This window comes from Hyaena hyaena, unplaced genomic scaffold, assembly GCF_003009895.1.
Source record: "Hyaena hyaena isolate Hyena2069 unplaced genomic scaffold, ASM300989v1 scaffold_725, whole genome shotgun sequence".
NCBI lineage: Eukaryota > Metazoa > Chordata > Mammalia > Carnivora > Hyaenidae > Hyaena > Hyaena hyaena.
Genome location: NW_024081355.1, coordinates 947386 through 970039, shown reverse-complemented (window position 1 = coordinate 970039; position 22654 = coordinate 947386). Strand labels below are relative to the sequence as shown.

The 22654-nt window shown below is 46.7% G+C and overlaps 5 non-coding genes across 5 annotated transcripts; 1 reads left to right on the top strand and 4 right to left on the bottom strand.

Annotated features, from left to right (window-relative positions):
- Nucleotides 1–7640: 7640 nt before the first annotated feature.
- TRNAN-GUU lies at nucleotides 7641–7714 on the top strand. The gene has a single exon. It is a non-coding gene; the product is annotated as a tRNA-Asn (tRNA).
- A 6123-nt stretch (nucleotides 7715–13837) lies between these two features.
- On the bottom strand, nucleotides 13838–13910 carry TRNAK-CUU. Its single transcript has one exon. It is a non-coding gene; the product is annotated as a tRNA-Lys (tRNA).
- A 656-nt stretch (nucleotides 13911–14566) lies between these two features.
- TRNAH-GUG lies at nucleotides 14567–14638 on the bottom strand. Its single transcript has one exon. It is a non-coding gene; the product is annotated as a tRNA-His (tRNA).
- An 825-nt stretch (nucleotides 14639–15463) lies between these two features.
- TRNAG-UCC lies at nucleotides 15464–15535 on the bottom strand. Its single transcript has one exon. It is a non-coding gene; the product is annotated as a tRNA-Gly (tRNA).
- A 1912-nt stretch (nucleotides 15536–17447) lies between these two features.
- On the bottom strand, nucleotides 17448–17519 carry TRNAE-CUC. The gene has a single exon. It is a non-coding gene; the product is annotated as a tRNA-Glu (tRNA).
- Nucleotides 17520–22654: the final 5135 nt, after the last annotated feature.

The following is a 22654-nucleotide window of genomic DNA, read 5'->3' as shown; positions in this document are numbered from 1 at the left end:
GGGAGGTACAGAAATTCATGGATGACTTCATGGCCACCTAAACTGCATCGTCGAGGTAACAGGAAGGGACGACGTATCTGATCGCCTGTGGCCCCCACAATGGTGGCTTGTCTCCGTGAGAGGGGGCCCACGGGTTGGGTCACTGCTGAGTGTTGTGCTCCAGTATCTACCATAAAGTCAATAGGTCGGCCCCCCACCTTCATTCTGACCATGGGCTCCCAGGGGCCTAGCAAAATAGAGCCCGGTCTGTCCTAGTCCTCCTCATAGTCCTCCATGGCGGCTAGCCCCACAAAATCATCCTTGGGGGCCCCATGAGGCTGCAGGGCAAGTTGGTACCGGCCATGGACCACAGGGCCCCTTTTTTTCTGTTTAGGACCTTGCTGAGAATCATCTGGTCACTGGGGGCACTCACTTTTCCAGTGGCCCTCCTGACGGCACAAAGCACATTGATTCCAGCCTAGTTTCGATCTAGGGTGAGACCCCCTTCCCCGCTGCTCTCCTTTCTGGATTTGGCCCTTTCCCTGCGGGGCTTTCTTCTGGGGGTGTCTTGATTGCTCTGCCAAAGCGGCAGCTAATAAATCTGTCTGTTTTTGCATCTTTCGGCGTTCTTCTTTCCATGCTGCCTGGTCACGGTTAACGAACACCTGGGTCGCTACTTCTAGCAACTGACTGGTATTCATGCCAGTGAAACCTTCTAGTTTTTGCAGCTTGCGCCGGACATCTCCCTGGGCCTGGCCTACGAAAGCCACATTAATCATCCACTCATCCGCTGGTTGGCGGGGTTTTTTAAGGTTCTCCTGACTGTATGGGCTGTTTAACCTCTGGCCGGTATTTGGAGGCAGCTGTGAGGCGAGCCAGGATTACTTTACAGCTCTCTTCAGTACAGACTTTTAGCCAAGGAGGCCGGGACAGGACCAGGTCTTGCCAACAGTAAATATAAGGAAATTGGTCAGGGTGGCCTGGGTCCCCTGCAATGACTCTGAACACCCGGCCAACTAGTTCCTTATCAAGTGAGCCCTCAGAGGGCCAGCCCACCCCAAAAGATGGCCAGTCAATTTCACAGAATGTCCAGAGCTTTTCAGGAGTTAATTTTACACCATAATTTCCTGAATATCCTTTTTTGAAATTCCTCAACATACACTCTAGGGGAGTCGGTTTACTCTGCTTTCCACCCATTTCCTCCCCCTAACAGACGACTTTCACGCACAAGAAGGGGAAGATCAGTGAAGGAGGGGGACCAGTTTGGAAAGGACGTACACCCGCTTTGTCCGTTTCCGGCCGCTCTCCTCTCGGAGATATTTCAGGCTCCTCTTAGCATTGGCAGATTCAGTTTCAATCCCTGACCCGGACCAGACTCCCGAGGAAGTCTGATGCCGCCTTAAGCCGTATGAGGTCGCCACGGAACCACGGATCGGGACTCAACATTCGCTTCGGCCCTTGGTCAGGTCGGAACCTTCCCGTTGTCCGTCTCAGTTACACACATTCACACAAAGACTCCAGCCCATCGCCCTACATCCAGCGCCTTAGAGTTGCAGCTTCGTTCCTCTTCCCTTGCGGACTTACTAGTGCAACTCTGGTTGGTGATCAGGCTCCCCTTCTGTCTCTTAGGGGCAGGTCCACCAAAACGAACCCGGGTTCTTACCAGTCAGATGGGCGGCGCTCCTTAAGCTGGTTCCTGGGCTTCGGGTTCCGTTAGCGCACACAGGGCCCTCGCCCTGGCTCGCCGGGATAGGCTAGTCCCCTACGGATCAAGAGGTCCGCCGGCGCCAGGTGAGGTCTCTTCTCCCGTTTTTTTATGTTTTTTTCCTTGTTGTTATGGTTGTTGTTATTTTTCTTTTTCTTTTTCCTGGTTTTGCCCCCAGGTAATGTTGCAGGATTCTCGCTCAGAGAGTCGTGACACCGAGACTTTTCTTTCCAGGAAGCAACTTTATTTTGCCGGCACTGTTCAGTTGGGTTCGTACCCAAAAGAACTGAGCAGTCCGTATCATATGGCATAGGTTTTTTTATGCATTTTCTATTTCTTTGTCTCTCATATATGGTAATACACATAAACATGCAGTCTGATTAAGTTGTTTCAGTTTATAGGAACATGGGGGATGTAGGCAGCTGGACTCATATCTAGGTGACCTTGAAGTCTTCTCTTCTCTCTTCTTCAATTTTTTTTTTCTCCTTAGGGAGGGGCTCCTACCACAAGAGGAGTCACTCCCATTTCTACCACTTGAATCCCAGACCTGGGAGAAACAACACCGGTGGTGAGTAACTTGCTCGGACAACTGTCACATGAGTTCTTGGTCGGAAACAGTGCTGTGTGGAATTCCAGGATATGGAAGAGGCATTCCAGAAATACACCCGTGATTGTTTTAAGCAGAACCATTGCAGGCAGGGAAGCCAAAACCATAATAAATGTATCTATTCCAGTGAGAACAAAATTGCTGCCCCTCACATGATGCAAAGGTCTGATCCCTTCCCTTCCTTCCAACTGGGGACTCAACCAGGGGCTGAGTTGTTCTTTGCTGTTGGCTTTTGGGCCGTCACTAGTAGCCACATTAGCCATGTTCAGCACAAACCACGTTGCAGAAACCGTGGATAATCTGCATCTCTCCTTGTTTGAGGGCCCACTGGGCAGTCCTAGAACTTCCATTTGATTCTTTTTTATGACTTTCACTTTTTGGTGAGATTCTTTATTAGAACATAGAGCACTCATGGACATTGTGTATTCCATTTGTTTCATATATATTATTTATAAGTAAAATGTATTATGTAATATGTTTGTAAAATATACATATATAATGTATACATAATGTATTTTGAAGTCTGCTAAATCTATTTGGGACATCTGGGAGTTGGTGTCTCTTGATTGCTTTTTTTTTTTCTAGGAGAGAGAGAGACAGCGTGAGCAGGGGAGGGTCAGAGAGAGAGGGAGATACAGACTCTGAAATAGGCTCCAGGCTCTGAGCTGGCAGTCAGCACAGAGCCCGACGCGGGGCTCGAACCAACGAACCGCGAGATCATGACCTAAGCAAAAGTTGGACGCTTAACCAACTAAGCCACCCAGGCGCCCCAAATGCTATTTTATTTTTTAAGGTAAATGTTAAATGGGTGTCATTTCTTGTTTCTGTGGATGTCTAGTATTTTTTTAATTGTTTACAGCACACTTTGAATGATACATTGTAGGGACTCCAGATTCTGGTATCTTCTTCCAGAGAATATCAGTACTTGTTCTACTAAGCAATATGATTACTAGCCGATGACCTTGAACTTGTGTAGGACTGGATTTATGTTTTGTTTAGGTGGATCTTTGGAAAGTCCAGGGTGTTTCCCAGAGTTCTCTAACTTGGTATGACTCAACCTGGAAACCCTGTCTCCTCTGTTAATCTTATCAGGGCTTGGCTTTAATATTTGCTAGAGAGAGTCCAGAGTCAGCCTTACACCAGGGTGTGTTTTTCACACCTAAAACAGCATTTCTGGAATATCAGCTGAATGCTCTGAGTGCTAGAGTTACTAACAAGGCCTGAATCCCAGTGTTGACAGTACTGATCTCTAGGATCTATTCTGTTTTCCATCTTGTAGCATCTGTAATCTGGTAAGCCTTGGATAGTAGCTCTCTGTACTTAAGCTGCCCTACACTCAGCAAATGACCCACCTGGGACCCAAAATGGACTTCTGAAAACTGGCATCCTTGGTGCTCTGCTCTGATGATTCGGCTGCCCTATTTCGATCTCTGCCTTCTCAGAGATCACTCTGCGAACACTATGTTCTGCTGGGATTCCAGCTTGCTGTACCATCATATCATTTCCCGAACCCTTTCTCAGGGAATCATAGTCTTGCCCTACCTCTGTCCAATGTCTGCTTCACATATTTTATCTGTTTTTATGGTTGTTTAAAGTAAGAAGACTAATCTGGTGATATTACTGGGTTATAGTTGCAGGTGCAAGTACTGAGTTCTTTCTTGCCAGTAACTTTAAAATGAAGGATTTTAGCGGCGCCTGGCTGGCTCAGTTGGTGGAGTAGGAGACTATTGATCTCCAGGTTGTAAAGTTGAGCCCCATGTTGGATGTAGTGATTACTTAAAAATAAAATCTTAAGAATAAAATGAAGGATTTTAGGGGTCAGGAGAGCATGTGATGCTTGATCTTAAGGTCATCAGTTTGAGTCTCATGTTGGGTGTAGAGATACTTTTAAAGACTAAACAAAATTTTTAAAAAGCACTTTCAAAAAATTAAAAAAAGAATGAAGGATTTTACGTCGATTATTGATTTCTAAATAATTTTAATATTATATTCCACGTTTCCAAATGACCTACCTCAAGGGTTTTGTTTTTACTTTGTTAACAAATGAGAACGATCTGGGACTGCTCTGGGACTGCTCTATTCTGTCAGCACAGTGACCCCACCACAGGGGATCTGGGCTTAAGTATCCTGTTCTCTGAGCATATTCCCATGCTTTAGCTTATTTTTATTTTTATTTATTTTTTATTTTTATTTATTTTTAGGAAAGAGAGAGAGAGAGAGCGTGAGCGTGAGCAGAGAAGGGTCACAGAGAGAGAGGGAGTCACAGACTGAAACAGGCTCCAGGCTCTGAGCTGGCAGTCAGCACAGAGCCCGACGCGGGGCTCGAACCCACGAACCGCGAGATCATGACCTAAGCGAAAGTCGGACGCTTAACCGACTAAGCCACCCAGGCGCCCCCCCCACCCCATGCTTTAGCTTAAAGAGTGGCAGGATACGCCATCCCCAAATCGGCCACTTTGACATAAGGATTATTTTGAGCCAAAGGCGCTTGGGAAACAAGAAAAGCACACTGACCTCCCCTTTCCTTCCTGAAAGCAGGAGAGAGAACTCATTGAAAGGTGCCCTCCCCTGACCAGAAGTAAAGAAACATTCTTGTGATCTGAGACAGGAAGTCAGGGCCCGGAGACATATGGAAAGGCCTTGTTTAAATAACTCGTTTCTCCCTTTAATCTTGCCATATATTTTGCTTTTTCACAACCGCCTCCCTTTGTTCAACCTGGTATAGAACACTTAAGCCTTCTCGCTTCTTTGGATTTTCATTTTCCTTTTGGACCTTCCCATTGTACATGTAAATATCAGTGTGCTTTTTCTCCTTTTAATCTGCTTACATCAACGTAATTCTCAGGCCCATCGGGAGTCCCTCAGAAGGCAGAGATAAGGTTTTGCCTCTCCTACAGACTCTCCTAGGACCATAAAAGAAAGGATTAGCGAAACTGTAAGGTGCCGGCCCTGGTCCTGGTAGAGGGAACATAGTGTAGGCCTACTAGACCTACCAGAAAATGCTAGAATTCCCAGAATCAGCCAGGTGGAAGAGTGAGAGGCCGCTTTGAAAGACAAAATGTTGGGAGGGGAGGCCCAGAGAGATAAGCTGTCCCTAGTGGGGACCAAGCCCCCAGAATCCATCTTTTTCCTCCTCTCCACCCAATTCCGTAGCTCTTCCTTCTGAATCTTCTTTCCCATTTTTTTCCCTCACTCGCGTTCCTGGGGTCGCTGAGTCTTTTATCCCAAGCATGCAGATTTTAAACCTTTTTTCTACTGAGGACTCCTTTGGTGATCTGTGGAAACCTATGCACCCTTCTAGGAAAAAGTCTTTTCATGCATAGAGTAAAACATTTAAAATTGCAAAGGAAATCAATTATTTTCAAGTTCTGTTGCCTTTGTGCCTTTTCCCATAGTTTGATAGCAGAGAGGATGAGGTAGCATCTGAGCTTGGCAGCTGAGTTTACTTTACGCAGCCAACCCCCCCGTACCCCGACTCAAGACGATACTAGAGTTGGGGTGGTAAGAGAAAGAAAGAAATGTTGGGTTTCTGCCAGCCTCCGAGAAAGTGAATCGACTGGACATCATTCTTCTTTACCGTCCAAACCGAAAAAAAAGAAGTGGTTCCCCGGAGCCGAGTTCCAAGGGGAAGGGACCACGCGCCCCCTCGTGGCCGCCGCGGGAATCCGCGCAAGCATCGGCCACGGAGGGTACCCAGCCCGAAGACCACCAAATAAAATGCACTGGAAAGTGGGAGGTGCTCAAGACCTTGAAATTAGGAGTCGTGAGCGCTACAAACTGAGCTAGCGAGATGACGCGAAGTCGACGCGCTTTTTTCTCTAAGCAGCTTGGAATCGTTGCCCGGGTGTAAAATATCCGAGCCAAGACCGAAGGCGACCTCGGCGTGTTGCCGATTAGGAAATAGGTTTGCAGAGGGTTTGGTGCGTTTCCCCAGGCCGGCAGCTGATGCGCCCTAAGGCACAACCCAGGCCTTTGAACTTCCCACTTGTGAGCTCAAGGAGGGACCTGGGTAACGGATAGAAAGTGCCGCGCGGAGATGGGGTCGGGCTGAGCGGGCAAGTCCGCCCTCCCCAGGGCTGGGTTGCGCCCAGACTGAACCCCCAGACTTCGGTGGAAAGCACGTCCGGGGTGATCCACCCCAAGCGGTCTCACCGAGACCTACCACGGACCCTCAGCGCCTTATTCCCGTTACTGGAATTTTCCGATGTTCCACCACCGTCGTGGGCGCTTTTCCCCAAGTTCTTTAGGCACAGGTGAAAGTGTCCTTGACCCCGAGGGCGCTTTCTGTGCCCCCGTCCCGCGTGCTCGCCTCTTCCGGGGAAGTAAGTCGAGACGGAAAGGAACACACGTTTTGATAAACAGTATCATTAGCTACGTTTATAAGGGGAAAATATCTGAGTACACGCTTGCGGACAGCCTGCAAATGGCCACCGAGCCATAGCGAACTTGCAGCTCTATCGATGGGGACTTCGAGCCACAGCTGTCTTCGTCCTACGCTTAGAACACAGGCAGCGTCGCTCAGTTTCCTCCCTCGTAATACTAAGCTCACAGGACGCCCTGTTCTTTAGAACTCGTCATCAGCCTGTCCTACGGTTGCCTCCGGCCGTGCACCTACTAGGAATACAAGACGGTCGGTCACTTTCGTCAACATTCCTCGGCAGGGCACGGGGGCGGGGGGGCGGGGGCAGGACCGGGTCCCCACCCCCACCCCCGGCGGGACGGTTTGCGGCGTTTCCTCCCCTCCTGCTGTGAGCAGGGGTGGTGGGCCTCCCTCCCGCTCCGAGGCCTGCGCTCGTGGGTCGCCGGGGCCAAAGGGTGACGTCCCGCGGCGTTGCCGTCTTTAAACCAAGCACTTGAAAAGCGGACTCTGTGTCGGAGGCGAGAGCACCGACCGAACGCAGCTTGCGGTCCGAGCGGTGGCCGACGGGGCGAAGGCGAGGGGGCGGGTGATCGAAATGGAGGGAAATCGGGGTTTTCTGTTTTCGGTTGGCCTTTTTCTTTGGCGGCCCGAGTGCTCCGCTCGGAGCGCCCCGAGTAAATCGGAGCCGCGAGTCAGAAGCTGGATGACTTCGGCGCGAGCGGCTGCGGGCGACACCCGGAGGCAGGCGACTGTGGAGGCGGCGGGGAGCAGGCGGGGACAGAGTGGGTCTGGCGTTCGGCGCTCCGAGGCCCCCCGGTGAATCCGGTCCCCGTGTCGGTGTTCAAACGTGCCTGGCGACACGACTGCGGGCCTCAGTGTCTCCCGCGCCCCCCAGCTTCCCGAGTGGGGGAATGTGAAGACGTCTCTTGCCAGAGGTTGAAAAGCAGTTTCTGGGATCAGGAAATAAGTATAGGAAACAGAATTTCTGTGTCTCTGTGGCGCAATCGGTTAGCGCGTTCGGCTGTTAACCGAAAGGTTGGTGGTTCGAGCCCACCCAGGGACGGCCTCTTTTACTAAGCTACTTGCAACTTCACGTTACCTATTAGTGACCTCTGGACTTCTGTCCACTTTAAATCAGGCTCCAGAGTATGCCCAAGTTCCATGAAATTGGCTAAAGAAAGAGTTTTTTCAGCATAGGTATTTTTCCCCCCAATAGCTCGCGTCTAGGCCTTATTTACCCCGGAGCCACTGCAGAGCCCTCCTACCCCCCCTCCCCCCGCCCTGGGTCTTTACAGCTGGCATCCTGGAACCTTGAAAATCCCAAGAACTGCGAACAAAACTTGCCTTCACTTGCCCTGAAGCCTCAAGTTCCGGGTGGAAATTTTGATTCCTTCACGAGGACTTCGAACAAATTACTGAATTTTCTGGGCCTCAATTTCTTTGCCCATAAGAGGGGGGCAAATAGGAGGACTTCCCTCATGGGTTAATGTAAATTTTAATGAGACACACCCGTGAACCATTTGAGCACTGTTTTCAGTGGCACCTCCTCACCATCTTCACTATTGACCTCTTCCTTTGAAACAACTCGTAGCTTTTCAGGGTATGGACGGGCGAGTGTATACGCAGCATTCCCTAATTGTTGGACAGGACCCTCGTTCTAACGTTTATTGTTATAAATACTTCTTCAGAGAACCCCCTCAGGCAAATATGCTCATCACTATGCATGTATTTCCCTAAAAGAGATTCCTGGAGGTGGACTTTCCTGATCAGAGTATTTGCCCGATTCTCATTTTGCTACTTCTTGACCGATGGCCTTCCAAAGAAGTTTGTGCCTCCTTCTATTCCCACCTTGTGAGAGAACACTCTTTTCTTGGCAACCCCATCCGATATTTATTTGGGGATTTTCACTGGTCCTTGGTCTCACACATTCCTAAGGCTTGTAGGTGAGGGGCCAGTGCTGTGACAGTCCCCTTTGTTCTCTTGGGCCCCCCTGGGGATCCTGGGGAAGTGGTTCATGAGGTTGGATTCCTAGAACTGTAGAGGAGCCTTCTTTTCCCAGCGTTCGTGTGGCAGGGAGCGAGCCCAGGCTTCTTGGCAACAACAACTCCTGCCTCAGAGAGGGTCCTTCGTGGTGGGTCCTGAGCCAAATAAAGATCGGAAAGGGGAGAGGTTTACAATTTTCACGAGACTTTAGATAATGGATCTTTTTAAAAATTTTATTTATTTTTGAGAGAGAGACAGAGAGCAGGGGAGGGGCAGAGAGAGACTTCCAGGAGGCTCCGCACTGTCAGCGCAGAGCCCAACGCAGGGCCTGACCTCAGACTGCGAGATCATGACCTGAGCCGCTTAACCAACCGGCCACCCAGGTGCCCCTCGGAGTCTGGCACTTCCTGGAGCTGCTAGAGGCCCCAATGGCACCCTTGGTCTTCTTGTCTCCCCTGTGATTCCAAAACATGGACAGTAATCTTCGGGGTCGTCTGGAGACCAACACGCTAGAAAGATCACCAAGCCCCACAGTCAAAATGGCGGCCAAAAATGGAGTCAGTATGGCCAGCGTTCCTACAGTGATCGTGTCTGAGCATGAACAGAACGCAGTCCACACCACAAAAAATGACCAAGCCTCCCCTCCCTTTCCCAACCAAGTAACTGTTGCTTCTTTACCGATATCATTTTTAGCTCTGTTCTACTCCTGCCGCTTTTTGAATACAAATTATCAAGAATTCCAAAAGTAGAATTGTCCCACAGTCCCCCACTGTGTCTGTGTCTCCTTTGTTGCAGTGAACCAAGAAACCCAACTTTGTTTGATGTTTGTTCCTGATGGTTATAGACCCGGAGGGCATCTACACTGTAGAGGAGGCAGATGCCGTTCTGATTCTTGACCATTTACATTCAACTGCTCTCTCACCTCCCTTCGCAAACGCTTACAGAATCTCCCTTTTGTCCCTACTGCTTTGAAACTTGATCTATTTTTATCCACTATCCTGGGCACCTAATGGGCCCTTTCATTTATATTGATATACATTTATATTTCTCGGGTATCACTCCAGAGAGGTTTATGTATATACAAGTAAAAGTGTGTTCTCTTGCAACCAACATTACCCCCTTGATACAGATGATTGCACATTATAAGATTGTTCCTCGCTTTAGAATCTTCGCTTGATTTATGTCTCAGTGAATTTAAGTTAGCTTTTGCTGTATGACAAACCATCCCAAACTTACTGATGATAGTAATAATTTATGATTCTTTTTAGTGCTTCTGTGAGTTAGACGTTTTTCTGGTCTATACCCAACTCATTTGGGGCTGGGTGGTGTAGGGTAGCTCCTGCCCATGGCTGAGGCACAGCCGAATTGACTGGAAGAGCTGGGATGGAGCTTTTTCTCCATGTGATCTCTGCAGCCCACTGGCTTGGGGGTGGGGGGGTGTCTCAGGATTCCAAGAGCAGCAAGAAGAGGCTAACCCCCAGGATGCAAACATTTTTCAAGCCTGTTCTTGTATCAGGTTTGCAGAGGTGCCAACATTGGCCAAAGCAAGTCGCAGAGCCAATCCCACGTTCAGATCGAGGTCAGATAGGCTCCACCTCTTGATGAGGGGAGCTGCAGAGCGTACAACCCTTTCTTTCCAGTCGCGCCATATTGGAATATCAGGAGCGTCCTAGGTCTTTTTTACAGCTTGCCGAACCACATTTAATCGTCTGTTTGTATTGTTGTATTTTTAGTTACCCCCAAACGGATGGACATTTAGAGAGGTTTCCAGGCTTCTGCTTAATGAAAATGAAAAATGCATCCAGGGCCTTGGGGGGGGGGGGAGGTCCTTAACATAGGGGACATGGGAGTTGGGGAGTGCACCCTGGGATTTGAGGGGTGGACTCTAGGAGGCTGAGGGTGGACCCTAGGAAGTCGGGGGTGGATCCCTGGGTATGGTGGGTGGAGCCCAGAAGCTGGATCTTGGACACCAGGGGCCTGAGGGGGTGAACTGCAGGAGCTGGTGGATATACTCCTGGCCCCTGGGGGTGAACCCCAGCAGATGGGGGAGGATGGAAGCCCGGAGCAGGTGGGTGGACCCCAGGAGACGACCGGGGAAGCTGCGGAGGGCGAGAGGCACCCAGGGTGCAGGCCCACTGGGCGGCCTTGTATATATTTGAATTCACACATGTGTGCGTATCTGTGGAATAAATTTCTAAATGTGGATTTTAAAAAGTATTTAAAAAAAGGTTAATTACTCGAAAGATGTTGTTTTAAAAACACCTTGTAGATCTTGCAACAATCTACCCTTTCACTAATCTTTTTTTAACCTCTCCAACAAATTAAACTTAAAAATTTTATCATTTTCTATGGGTAAAAAATGTTATTTCAGTGCAGTTTTAAATTGCATTACTTTCATTGATAGCAGCATTGAATGTTGAATATCTTTTCTTATCGATAGCAGAAATTTGTATTGTCCTTTTTATTTTTATTAATTTTTAAAATATTTATTTTGGGAGAGAGAGAGAGTGCAAACAAGGGATGGAGCAGAGAGGGAGGGAGGGAGAGAGATGGAGGGGAGAGAGAGAGAGAGAGAGAGAGAGAGAGAAAACCCAAGCAGACTCTGCACTGCCATCACAGAGCCTGATGCCAGTGGAACTCACCAACCCCAAGACCTTGACCTGAGCCAAAAGCAAGACTCAGCCCTTAACCGACTGAGCGCCCCAGAAATGTATATTTCCTATTCTTTATATGTTTGCTATTTTTATTGTGTTGTTGGCCTGTTTCCTATTGGTTTTATAGTTCTGTAACTATGAGGGAAATTAGCTGTTTGTATAGGATGCGTGTTCTAAGAATGTAGACGTTGGATAGGTTTAGTGAAGTTGGTGCGGCCACAGAAGAGAAGCAGGTTTGAAAGGATGAAGTTGATTATGTTCACATTCCAAAGAGGGGGGTGCTGTTGTGCACAGCAGGGCCACACAGGAACATAACCAGCAGGGTGCTCAATTTAACAGGTGGGGAGTAGAGATAGGACCTGTGGGCCATTGTCTTTACTGGGTCTTGTGTGGGGTGGAGGGAAAGGAAACGGAGAGAGGTGAGGAGGGAGTGAGTAGGGAAGGATGGGGGTGGGGGAGAAGGGAAGAAGGGAAGTGGAAGTTAGAGTCCTGTGGTTGGGTTTGTTATCAAGGGGTCTCAGCTGTTTTGGGGTGTGAGTTCACATTAGGGCCGTGAGAAGGATGTCAACTACCAAAGTATGAACTTAAAATGGAGGATTTTTAATGCAATGTGAGTTGCAAATATTTCTCCAAATTGTTTGTGTTTGGACTTTACTTATAAAGATTCCATTTGATTTATGTAGTCAAATACATGGGTATTTTCTCTCAGGACTTCTGAATTTACATCACAGAACAGCTTTTTACCACACACGCCAAGTTAATAACTGTTTCACGTTTCTACAAGAACTTTTATGTTTCTCTTTATTATTATTTAAATCTTTGATCAATTTGGAATTTATCTTATATAAAGGACATGGATCATTGTTTTTTTCTAGATACTTTACTAGTTATTCAGAACTCTTCATTAGAGTTATTGGTTCAAGATCTTCTTTCTACTACATTTCTTATGTATCTTTGTCTATTTCTGGATTCTTGTCCCATTGATTACAGTCGATTCATACACAATATCTTAACTATTTTAGTTACTGTAATTAATATTTCATAGGATTAGTTCTTCCTTACTGTTCTAAAACAAAAAAGATTTTCCCTGAGTATTTCTCTGTATTACTTTTACATTTCCATTTAGAATTATATTGTCTAGCTTGAATTCTAAAAGACACTTTTTGATATTCTTAGAAAAACCACGTTAACTTCAGACAGCAAATTAAGGAGAGATGTTATCTTTGTGATGTTGAGGCTCCTACCCAGGAACGTAGATCTTGGCTGACAAGGAAGCAGGCTGCCCTGATGCAGTGGTTCCTAAACTTGAACATTGACCTAAACCACCTTGACAGCGAGGTCACGGATCGCTGGGCCACCCTCCGGTTTCTGATGCCGCAGGTCAGAGGTGGGGCTTGAGAATCTGCGTATCTCACAAGTTTCCGAGCGACGCTGATGTTTGTCCTGGCGCCACACTTTTGAGAATATCCGGCCTCATATACTGACCATTTCGGAGACGGTTGGTGGGATACAGAAGGGAGACGGAAGCGTATTTACAAACTACAAACACAAAACAAACAAAAAACCCAACCCAACCCCTACCCCCCCCCCCAAAAAAAAACCCAGCACCGTTAAACGATCCCGAGAGAGGGAGGCGGACGACTTGTACGGAGCTAAATGCGTTTGTGGTGGTGGTGGAGGTGGTGGAGTCTCTAGACCCGGGCCAAACTTGGCTCCCACTGCCTCGCACAACTACTCAAGCCACACCCACCATTCCAACGCTTGACGGAGACTGGGCAGGAACCAACGTGGCGCACAGTCGAGCTTTCGGGGCAGAGCAAAGTTCTCCGGAGGGTCAATGACCACCTCACGACCCACGGGCGTCGCGCTGGGAGGGGTCGCCCCATACCCCCGGCAGGGCTGCCCCGGGGGGGCCCCCGCGCACGCGCGCGCCGCTGGAGCCCCGCCCCGTCCACGCCCCCCTTTTCCAGGCACTTCCGCGTCCCTCCTCCGCCCCCCAGATCCTTTCCCAGGGCTCTCTCCTTTCCCCCCCCGCCCCAGGATCTTCTTAAACGAGTTGATTTTACAACCCTGTGCGGCGGATGATCGCTTCAGACCCCGGAAGGCAAAAACAGTTGCTCCTCGGCACATAGCGGGAGACCTTTCTAACGAGCTAAGACCTTTCAAAACCTCAATCCAAATTCCCCACCAAGCAGAAGAGAACGAGCGTGTTTCCATCCACTCCCATCCAAAGGAATCCTCCCCGTGGAGCAGAGTCGCGGCAGGACGGAAGTGGAGCCTCACGGATCAGGACTCGGAGCCGCGTCGGCTCCCGTCACCTGTGTTCCCGGAGAAGCTTCGGCCACGGGCAGCAGTGGGTCAGGGAACCCAAGTCTCAACGATCAGAATTCCTGATTCATATTCCTCGTGTTTGCTCAATTTGGGGCGAATAGAGGAGATTCCTGAAAACTGTTACCAAAGTTTAAAACAGTTGTGGCCACAGTGGCTGTTTAGAAGTTCATAGCTATTGGTTGCTAACACAGGATTTAGTAGAGGCAAGAAAAAGCTCTCGCCCAACGTGGGGCTCGAACCCACGACCCTGAGATTAAGAGTCTCATGCTCTACCGACTGAGCTAGCCGGGCGCTGGTAGGTCGGCCTCACTTTTAGGAGTGTCATTTCTTTCCAGAGACAGGCCGCATGGTACAGGTACAAACCAATTGGTGTGAATGGGACCCCGGGTGTGCGGGATTTTGTAAACATCGTAGTAGCCTTTTACCACCGGAAACCTGAGGTTTTGAGAGGGTGACGCGGACTGCGCGGGGCCAAGCAGCCTAGCAGAGGACGGGGAATCACGAGTCTTGAAACCTACATGTTTCTGCGTGGACCGGGTCATCTTGACACCGGGGTTTCTAGCGTGCGGACTCCTTGAGGAGGAAACGCCCGAGCGAGATTTCAGGTCAGACGGGAGTCAGAACCTGAAACGATTTCACTCCACTCGCCCACCTTTCCATTTTCCAACGTCTGGTACAGGCGCTGAGTTCCGGGCCGGAAGCGAAGGGGTCTCACCTCTGCAGTCTTGGGGGCAGCTCCAAGGATCCGCAAACCTCCCTGAAGGGCTGCCGCGCCAGAGCTATTAGGTTTGCTTTACGTGGGCGAACCGCGGAATGAGTTGAACAGAAACTCATCCAATTTGTCGACAGCGTTTCAGCGACGCTGCCGGAAAGGAAGAGAAAATTACACACTTTACCCCCAACTTTTAAAAGGGTTGAAAAAGCAAGGCCGCCACCAGTATCTGGTATGCCGTGACTCGGATTCGAACCGAGGTTGCTGCGGCCACAACGCAGAGTACTAACCACTATACGATCACGGCGCGCCACCTGCCAAGCGGCGCAGTGCGAGGTAATTTTACAGCTTTTGGAACAGGCTTCTTCCTCCCCCCGCCCCCGCTTCTGTTTTACTGGCCCCGTTCAAGTGATCTGTACCAGTCAAATACCAAATAAACGTTTCCGATCCACAACCTCGAAGCCGTGACCTCTGAGTCTGGGTCTGAACTCCCTCATCCCGCGGAGCCAGCGCCAGCATCGCCCCTCCGCTGCTCGGCGGCGGCGGCTGCTGCCACCGACCGTCCCCGGTCGACCCCCGCGAGCCACTTCTCTCCCTTACAAAGAATCAAGCCGCCCCTCCCACGCGTGCGAGAGGCCGGCCGCGAGGATCCTCCTGTTGACATCTCCAGCCTGTACCCTGGAATTGAGGTTCCTGGCCCCGGAATGGCGGAACCCCACGAGACGCAGAGCTGTTCTGAGGCCCTCCTCTTCATTTCTTCTTGCTTCCTTCCCGGTTCCAAGTACCCTGGTGCTCTCCCGGGAACTGCGGGCTCTTGGGCTGACTTCCTCATTCTGACTCTTCGGTAAACCAGGGCGCATCCGAGGATTTAGAAAAACAAGTCTGAGAAGCGTCTATTTCAGACCCTTCCCTGAAGACCCGAAAAGGATAATTACCGTGAACTGGTGCGACGCCAGCAGCCGAGACCGGCAGACGGGCTTGGCTCTCGGTTGCAGCTACAAAAACCCCGGAACCTCTGTTTTGTAGGAGGCTCTCCCAGAATAGTCTCAAAATTCAAGTGCGGTCAAAAGTCTTTCCTTTCCCCGTGCTTTACTGATTTATGTAAAAGCTTTGGGCGATAAAAAAAAAAAAGTGCGTTGGCCGGGAATCGAACCCGGGTCAACTGCTTGGAAGGCAGCTATGCTCACCACTATACCACCAACGCAAGCCGGGAACGGAGTCGGTGCATTTCCTTATGAGGAGTATGTCGTGCAGTTTTTCTTACACAGTTCCGTATCCTGAGATCCATATCAGAAGATAATCCCAATGCAAAGCCAAAAAAGGACTTGGAAGAGAATCCCTCCAGGATTTCTCCTATGGTTACATTAAAAATTCTGTGGTAGTTTCCTACTGATTCGCAGGTTTTTAAAAAGTCAATTCTAGTTTTGTTTTGTTTTGTTTTAATTGTGGTTTGAAGGGGGCTTCTGAAATCCAGTGAAGGAGTTAAGGCTCCCCTGATGGAGTTATCTCCATACATAGATCATTATGAATTTCAGAGTGTTTTCATAGGACAAATGCAATAAGATACAATTCCAAAGGAAAAGGCATACGCAATTTAAAGCTTTGAATACTTATTGCCAAATTGCTGTGTGTAGAGAGAACACCAATTTCGCTATTCAATGAGCACTATCGTATTACACCAGTCAACGGGATGTCATTTTTTTCATCTTAACGAAATCGCCAGATAAAAAGTCTTGCCTTAATTTCCATTTATTCTGTTACCATTGAAGTCGATCATTTTTATATTAACAATTATTTGTATTAGTCTGTCTATTTTTCTAATTATTTATATTATATTCATATTACTGATTTATACCAATGTGTCGTTTGTCTTGAATATTATTTACAGGATTTTTAGATGAGCAGAAGTTTCCTGTTGTTATGTAGTCTAATCTATCAGTTTTATTCTTTATGATTTCTGTCTTTGCTTTTATCTTGGAAAAGTCTTCTCCTGCTCAATATTAACATAATTATCCACTAATGTATTGCTTCAGTTCTCGAACTTAATTCTTTAACTCATTTAGTATATGGTTTGAGGTAGTAATTCTACTTCCTAGAATTTATCCTAAGGAAATATCTAGGGATAAACAAAGGTATGCCTACACAGATGTTCATCAAAGTGTTTATCTGTAATGCCAAAATTTTAGGGAGGGGAACTCTAAGATTCCAGAAATAGGATAGATTAAGTCCTTTGATGAAAGCCCACATGATTGTTGTTGTTTTTAATTCTATATACATTGTACACTACTGGCAGAAGTGTAAATTGGCACGAACTCTCTGGAAGGCATACTGGCAATATCTATCCATAAATGCACATACCTTTTGAGCCAGCATTTCAATTGCTCGGCATTTATTCCACACACATGCAAAATTACATGTGTGCAAGCTTATTTATGGTGGCATTGTTTGAATAGCAAAGGATTAGAAATAACCTACGTGTCCATCAAAAGGAGGTTGGTTCAATTAATTATGGAATATCATCAATATACTATGTGCCGTAGGAAAGAATGAGGAACCGCTTCATGTCTAATCTGGAACTACTTCTAAAATATATTAAGTGAAAAAGGCAAAGTGCAGAAAAGCGTGTATAGAGTGCTATCATTTGTGCAAGATGGATGGTAGGCAGGTATGCATGCACTTGAATTTCCATAAAATATTTATGTCATTATAATTATGAAACATAACATTCGTTGCCTTATTAGAAGGAAACTAAATGGCAGAGGTAAAAAGTAGGTTTATCAGTTATATCCTTTGCATCGTTGAATCCTAAATCATGTAAATATATTACCTTTTCTAAAACTAAGTTAAATTGAAAGAAAATATATTAGTAAAGAATATTTATTTCCACTGGCAAATGTTGGAAATATATTAACTTTAAAAACAACTTTATGACCAGCATGATTCCTTTTCTGTTTTAAAAACGTGATGTCTATGGTTAGTAGGCGGTTCTTACTATGTATATTTCTGCATCTCCTGTATTTCAGCTTTGGAGGGATGGGGGGAACGGCCTAGGAGAAACAGTTATCTTTAAAAGGCTTCTGTGGGATGTTAAAGAAAGAAAAAAAAAAAAAAAGTTCTTCCCTGACCGGGAATCGAACCCGGGCCGCGGCGGTGAGAGCGCCGAATCCTAACCACTAGACCACCAGGGAGATTGAGAGGGCCCTTTGATAGAAAGTATATGGCTCCGTTTGTGTGTGTTTCTGCTTATTCTTCAGTGTATCATTTCGGTTGCTTTAGGTTTTGATATTCCTGAAAATTGGACCTTCCTCAAGTCCTATTTATTTTGGGAAACAGAAAACCTGTGAGAGAACTCCCAAGACTATCTCCCAGAGCTGAGGGTGGATGCCCTTATACACACCATCATAGTCCTCACTCAAAACCAGAGACGAATATCGGGGCAGAGACAGAGAGACACAAAAGAACGTCTCAGCCTCACGTAGTTGCAGTGATTTACTGAATTGTGATGAGGAGAAAAGTAAAGATCTCCAGTTGGAGCTTTGTCCCAATCGCCCAGGAACTCTTCCTAAAGAAACATAAAGGCTGGTGTGTGTGACTAACTCTAGAAGATCCTCGTCCTGGGGCAGCTTTTTTTCTTCCGTGAACTTGAACCAAACTCTGTTGGCCAAAACAAATATTACAGACAAGCGAGAGTCCATGGGCCCACTGGGCCTTGGTGGTCAGCAGGACCTGAGCCTAACTCGGAGGGGTGGGGGGTGGGGGGGGGACGGGGGAGACTAAGAGAAGGCCATGGGGTTGGAGTTTAAAATTTTTTTAACATGAAGAAAGGAGAGCGGGAGGAAGGAGGAAGAAAACTGGGGTGCAGCCTCCACTGACGGAACTTTTAAAACGATACCCATCAATGTGTACAAATTAACTTTATAGGAGAGAGAAAAAAGAAAGCAAATGTAGCAAAATGTTGACAATGACGCCAGATGAGGGGTAAGTGAATGCTCCTTATTTTATTCTTTCAAGGTTTCTGACGGTTTGAATTTTTTAAAAATAGGGGCACCTGGGTGGCTAAATATTTATTTTCACAAAAACCAGTAATCCTGTTGTCACATGTCACCATGGACCCTAACAGAGCCCACTTTTTTTTTTTTTTTACTCCAGCTCTGTTCCCACTGAGCAGCAACCTGTGCCCCAAGAGGGGGAAAATATCTAACTTTCAGAGCAACATTTTGGAATCGTACCTGGGAACGGTACCTGAGTGGACGGCTAGGCTAGCAGAATTTCCGTCGGTCAGAAGAAATGATCCTCTTTATGTCTCGGACAACAGGTCCGTTTTCATCGATTATTCTGCCACCTGCTGGTAATTTTTGGTAACACATAAGAACCTAAGAAAGTATGAACTTTGGGAGCCAGTCACCTTTCTCAACATTAAAACCCCTCATCATTCAGGACAGGACTAACCCGCCTCCTCTTCCTGGCACCACACACCTACGCGTAGAAGGGGGAGGAGTGTAATTCATTCACTTCACTTCACTTCATGTTCTATTTCTTTTTTTCCTTTTTTCAAACATTTTCAGATCACATGCCAGACTTGGTATTGAAGTTTCAAAATACACTTAAAGAATCCATAATCAGGGACGCCTGGGTGGCTCAGTCGATGAAGCCGACTGACTTGACTCAGGCCATGATCTCACCGTTTGTGGATTCCAGGCCCCCTTCGGGCTCTGTGCTGACAGCTCAGAGCCCAGACCCCGCTTCGGATTCTGTGTCTCCCTCTCTCTCTGCCCCTCCCCCACTCTGCTCTGTCTCTCAAAATTAAACAAACATTAAAAAAATAAAAATAAAAAGCTCATAATCAAAGGGCATCTGGCTGGCTCAGTCAGAAGTGCAGGCAACTCTTATCTCCCGCTGTGAGTTTGAGCTCCACCTTGGGCATAGAGATTAAACTTAAAAAAAAAAAAAAGGGAGAGAGAGCTCACAATCAAATGGAAAATGAAATAAGCACGGGAATAAAAGGATCAGTGAAGACCGAGTTAGATGTGCTTTTCCCAATTCCTCCTGCTAATGTATCTAAAAACCTTGGACATTACATATAAAACAAACATAAAAGACTTGAAAGGTGGAGACAAGAAGGCACACCAGCTAGGAGCCTCAGAACCTAAGAAACTACACACTGACGATTTCCCCGGGTTTTCTTTTTGTCTCATGTATCCCAGATGTGATGCGGAAGAAGCCAGCAACCTGGGAATACCGCGGGATGCAGACAAAGGAAAACAAAACAAAACCAACAAAAGCCTGTTCTTTCTAGCCAAAGGACTGAGAAGGCAGCCTAGCAAAACAGAAAACGTCTAGATAATAACTGCTCTACCCCAGCCAAACACCGCAGAAAGAACTGTGGCTCCTTCCTACCCGCACTAGTAAAGGTTCAATGGGCCTAGACTTGTGCCTTCATGAGGCCTTTTAGGAGATTTTCCTTCCCTTCTCTGCTAGATTGGTTCCAGAGGAGACGTGGTGGAGAGTCAGTGCTTTCACCAACACCCGGTGACAACAAGGCCACCTCCACCCCCCACTGTCAAGCAGAGGCCATGCGGGAGGGACAAGAAGGCCTTCCTTTCTCTCCCAGCCAGGTTGGTGTCAGTGGAAGCCCAATGGGCAGCTGAAAAACTCCTCACCTAAGCAGTAATGGAAGCCCCTCCCCTCAGCTATCAATAGAGGCCCAGTGGGGAAAAAAATACACCTGCTTGGCTGTAACAAGACCTCACCCCTACTTACATGGCCTGAGTAAATAAGATCCAGAGTTCTAAATGTCCAGGTTTTAATAAAATAGCCCTCATCATACCACTGAGAAAGATCTTCAACTGAATGAAAGCAGGCCGTACCTAGATGACAGATATTAGAATTATCTGACAAAGATTTTAAAGCAGTCATCATAAAAACGTTTCAACAAGCAATTACAAAGATGCTTGAAAAACATGAAAGAAAAAATAGAAAGTCCTAGTAAAGAAAGTAAGACTTTCAGCAAGGAAATAGAAGATTTAAAGAAAACCTAAATAGGCATTTTAGAGCTAAAAAAACACAACCACCTTGGGGCACCTGGGTGGCTCAGCCGGTTAAGTGTTCGTGAGATCATGAGATCTAGCCCCGAGTCAGGTTCTGTGCTGACAGTACAGAGCCTGCTTGGGATCCTCTCTCTCTCTCACTCTTTGCCCCTCCCTTGCTCACACACATTCGCTTGCTCTCTCTCTCTCTCTCTCTCTAGCTCAAAATAAATAAATAAACACTTTTACAAGCTACAATAACCAAAAGAAAACAACTCAGTGGATGGGTTCAACAGCAGAATGGAGGGGACAGGGGAAAGAATCAGTGAACTAGAAGACAGAACAATAAAAATTACTCAACTTGGACAACAGAGAAATAAAATGAAAATAAAAAATAGCAGAGTCTCAGGCACTTGTAGGATTATAGCAATGGGTCTAATATGTCATCAGATTTCCATAAGGAGAAGAAAAAAAGAACAGGACTCAGAAAGTTCTAAAAGAACTAACAGTTAAAACTTTTTGTGTATATTACCACACACACACACAAAACTGAAAGAGAAATCCTAACAAGGTTTTCTTTTTTTAATTTTTTAGTGTTTATTTATTTTTGAAGGAGAAAGAGACAGAGCGTGAGTGGGGGAAGATCAGAGAGAGAGGGAGACACAGAATCCCAAGCAGGCTCCAGGTTCTGAGCTGTTAGCACAGAGCCCGACACCCCTCCTAACAAGGTTTTTTGCAGATGTAGACTAAATTGTTCTAAAAGTTGGGGTGCCTGGGTGGCTCAGTCGGTTAATCGTCTGACTTCGGCTCAGGTCATGATCTCACAGTTCGTGGGTTCGGGTCCCGCATCGGGCTCTGTGCTGACAGCTCAGAACCTGGAGCCTGCTTGGGATTCTGTGTCTCCCTCTCACTCTGCTCTTCCCCCACTCACGCTCTATCTCTCTCTCCTTGAAAAGTAAACACTAAAAAAAATTTTTTTTTAAATAAATTGTTCTAAAAGTTAAATGGAAAGGCAAAGGAACTAGAGTGGTTAAAACAAAGTTTGAAAAAGAAGAATTAAGGGCGAAGAATCACCTTGTCCATTTTCAAGACATCTAAGTCTACAGTAATCAAGGTGGTGTGCTATTGGCAGAAAGATACAGATCAGTGAAACAGAATAGAGAACTCAGCAACAGACTCACACAAATATGACCAACGGATTTTTTTCCCACAAAGATGCAGAAGAAGGAAGAGGTTTTTTAAATATACGTTGCTGAAGAAAGTGGACATCTGTAGGCAAAAAACAAACAAATCTGTCGACTTTAGCTTTATGCCTTATATAAGAACTAACTCAAAGTGGATCACCAACTTAAATGTGAAGTGCAAAACTTTTAGGAAAAACAAAGCACTTCACGAGCTAGGGCTAGTCAAAGATTTGACACCAAAAGCATGATCCATAAAAGGAAAAACTGATAATTTAGACTTCATCAAAATTAAGCACATTTGCTTTGCTAAAGACCCGGTTATGATGATGAAAAGACAAGCAAGCGATTAGGAGAAAATATTTGTAAACCACGTACAGAATAGAGGACTGTTACCTAAAATATATAAAGAACTCTGCAACTCAACAATAAAAATAAACCAATCTAATGAGAAAATGGTCAAAAGACATGAAAGGACATTTCACCAAAGAGGATTTGCAGATAGCAAATTAGCACGTGATAAGATGTCCCACATCATTAGCCATTATGAAATACAAATTAAAATCACAATTAGAAGGGGGCCTGGGTGGCTCAGTCAGTTAAGCGTTTGCCTTCTGGCTCAGGTCATGATCTCATGGCTTGTGAGTTGGAGGCCCGCATCAAGGCATCAAGCGCCAGGGCTCTGTGCTGACAGTTCAGAGCCTGGAGCCTGCTTTGTATTCTGTGTCTCCCTCTCTCTGCCCCTCCCCTGTTCACACTCTGTGTGTCCCTCTCTGTCTCTCAAAAATAAACATTAAGAAAAAAAGCTTTTTTTTAAAAAAGAAAAAAGACAATCCTTAAAGCCATACGTATTGTAACCGTTTATGTAACATTCTTTTTTTTTTTAATTTTTAAAAATGTTTTATTTATTTCTAGGCGAGAGAGAGAGACAGCGTGAGCAGGGAAGGGTCAGAGAGAGAGGGAGACACAGACTCTGAAACAGGCTCCAGGCCCCGAGCTGGCAGTCAGCACAGAGCCCTATGCGGGGGCTCGAACCCATGAACCATGAGATCATGACCTAAGCGAAAGTGAAAGTCGGATGCTTAACCGACTAAGCCACTCAGGCGCCCCCCCCAT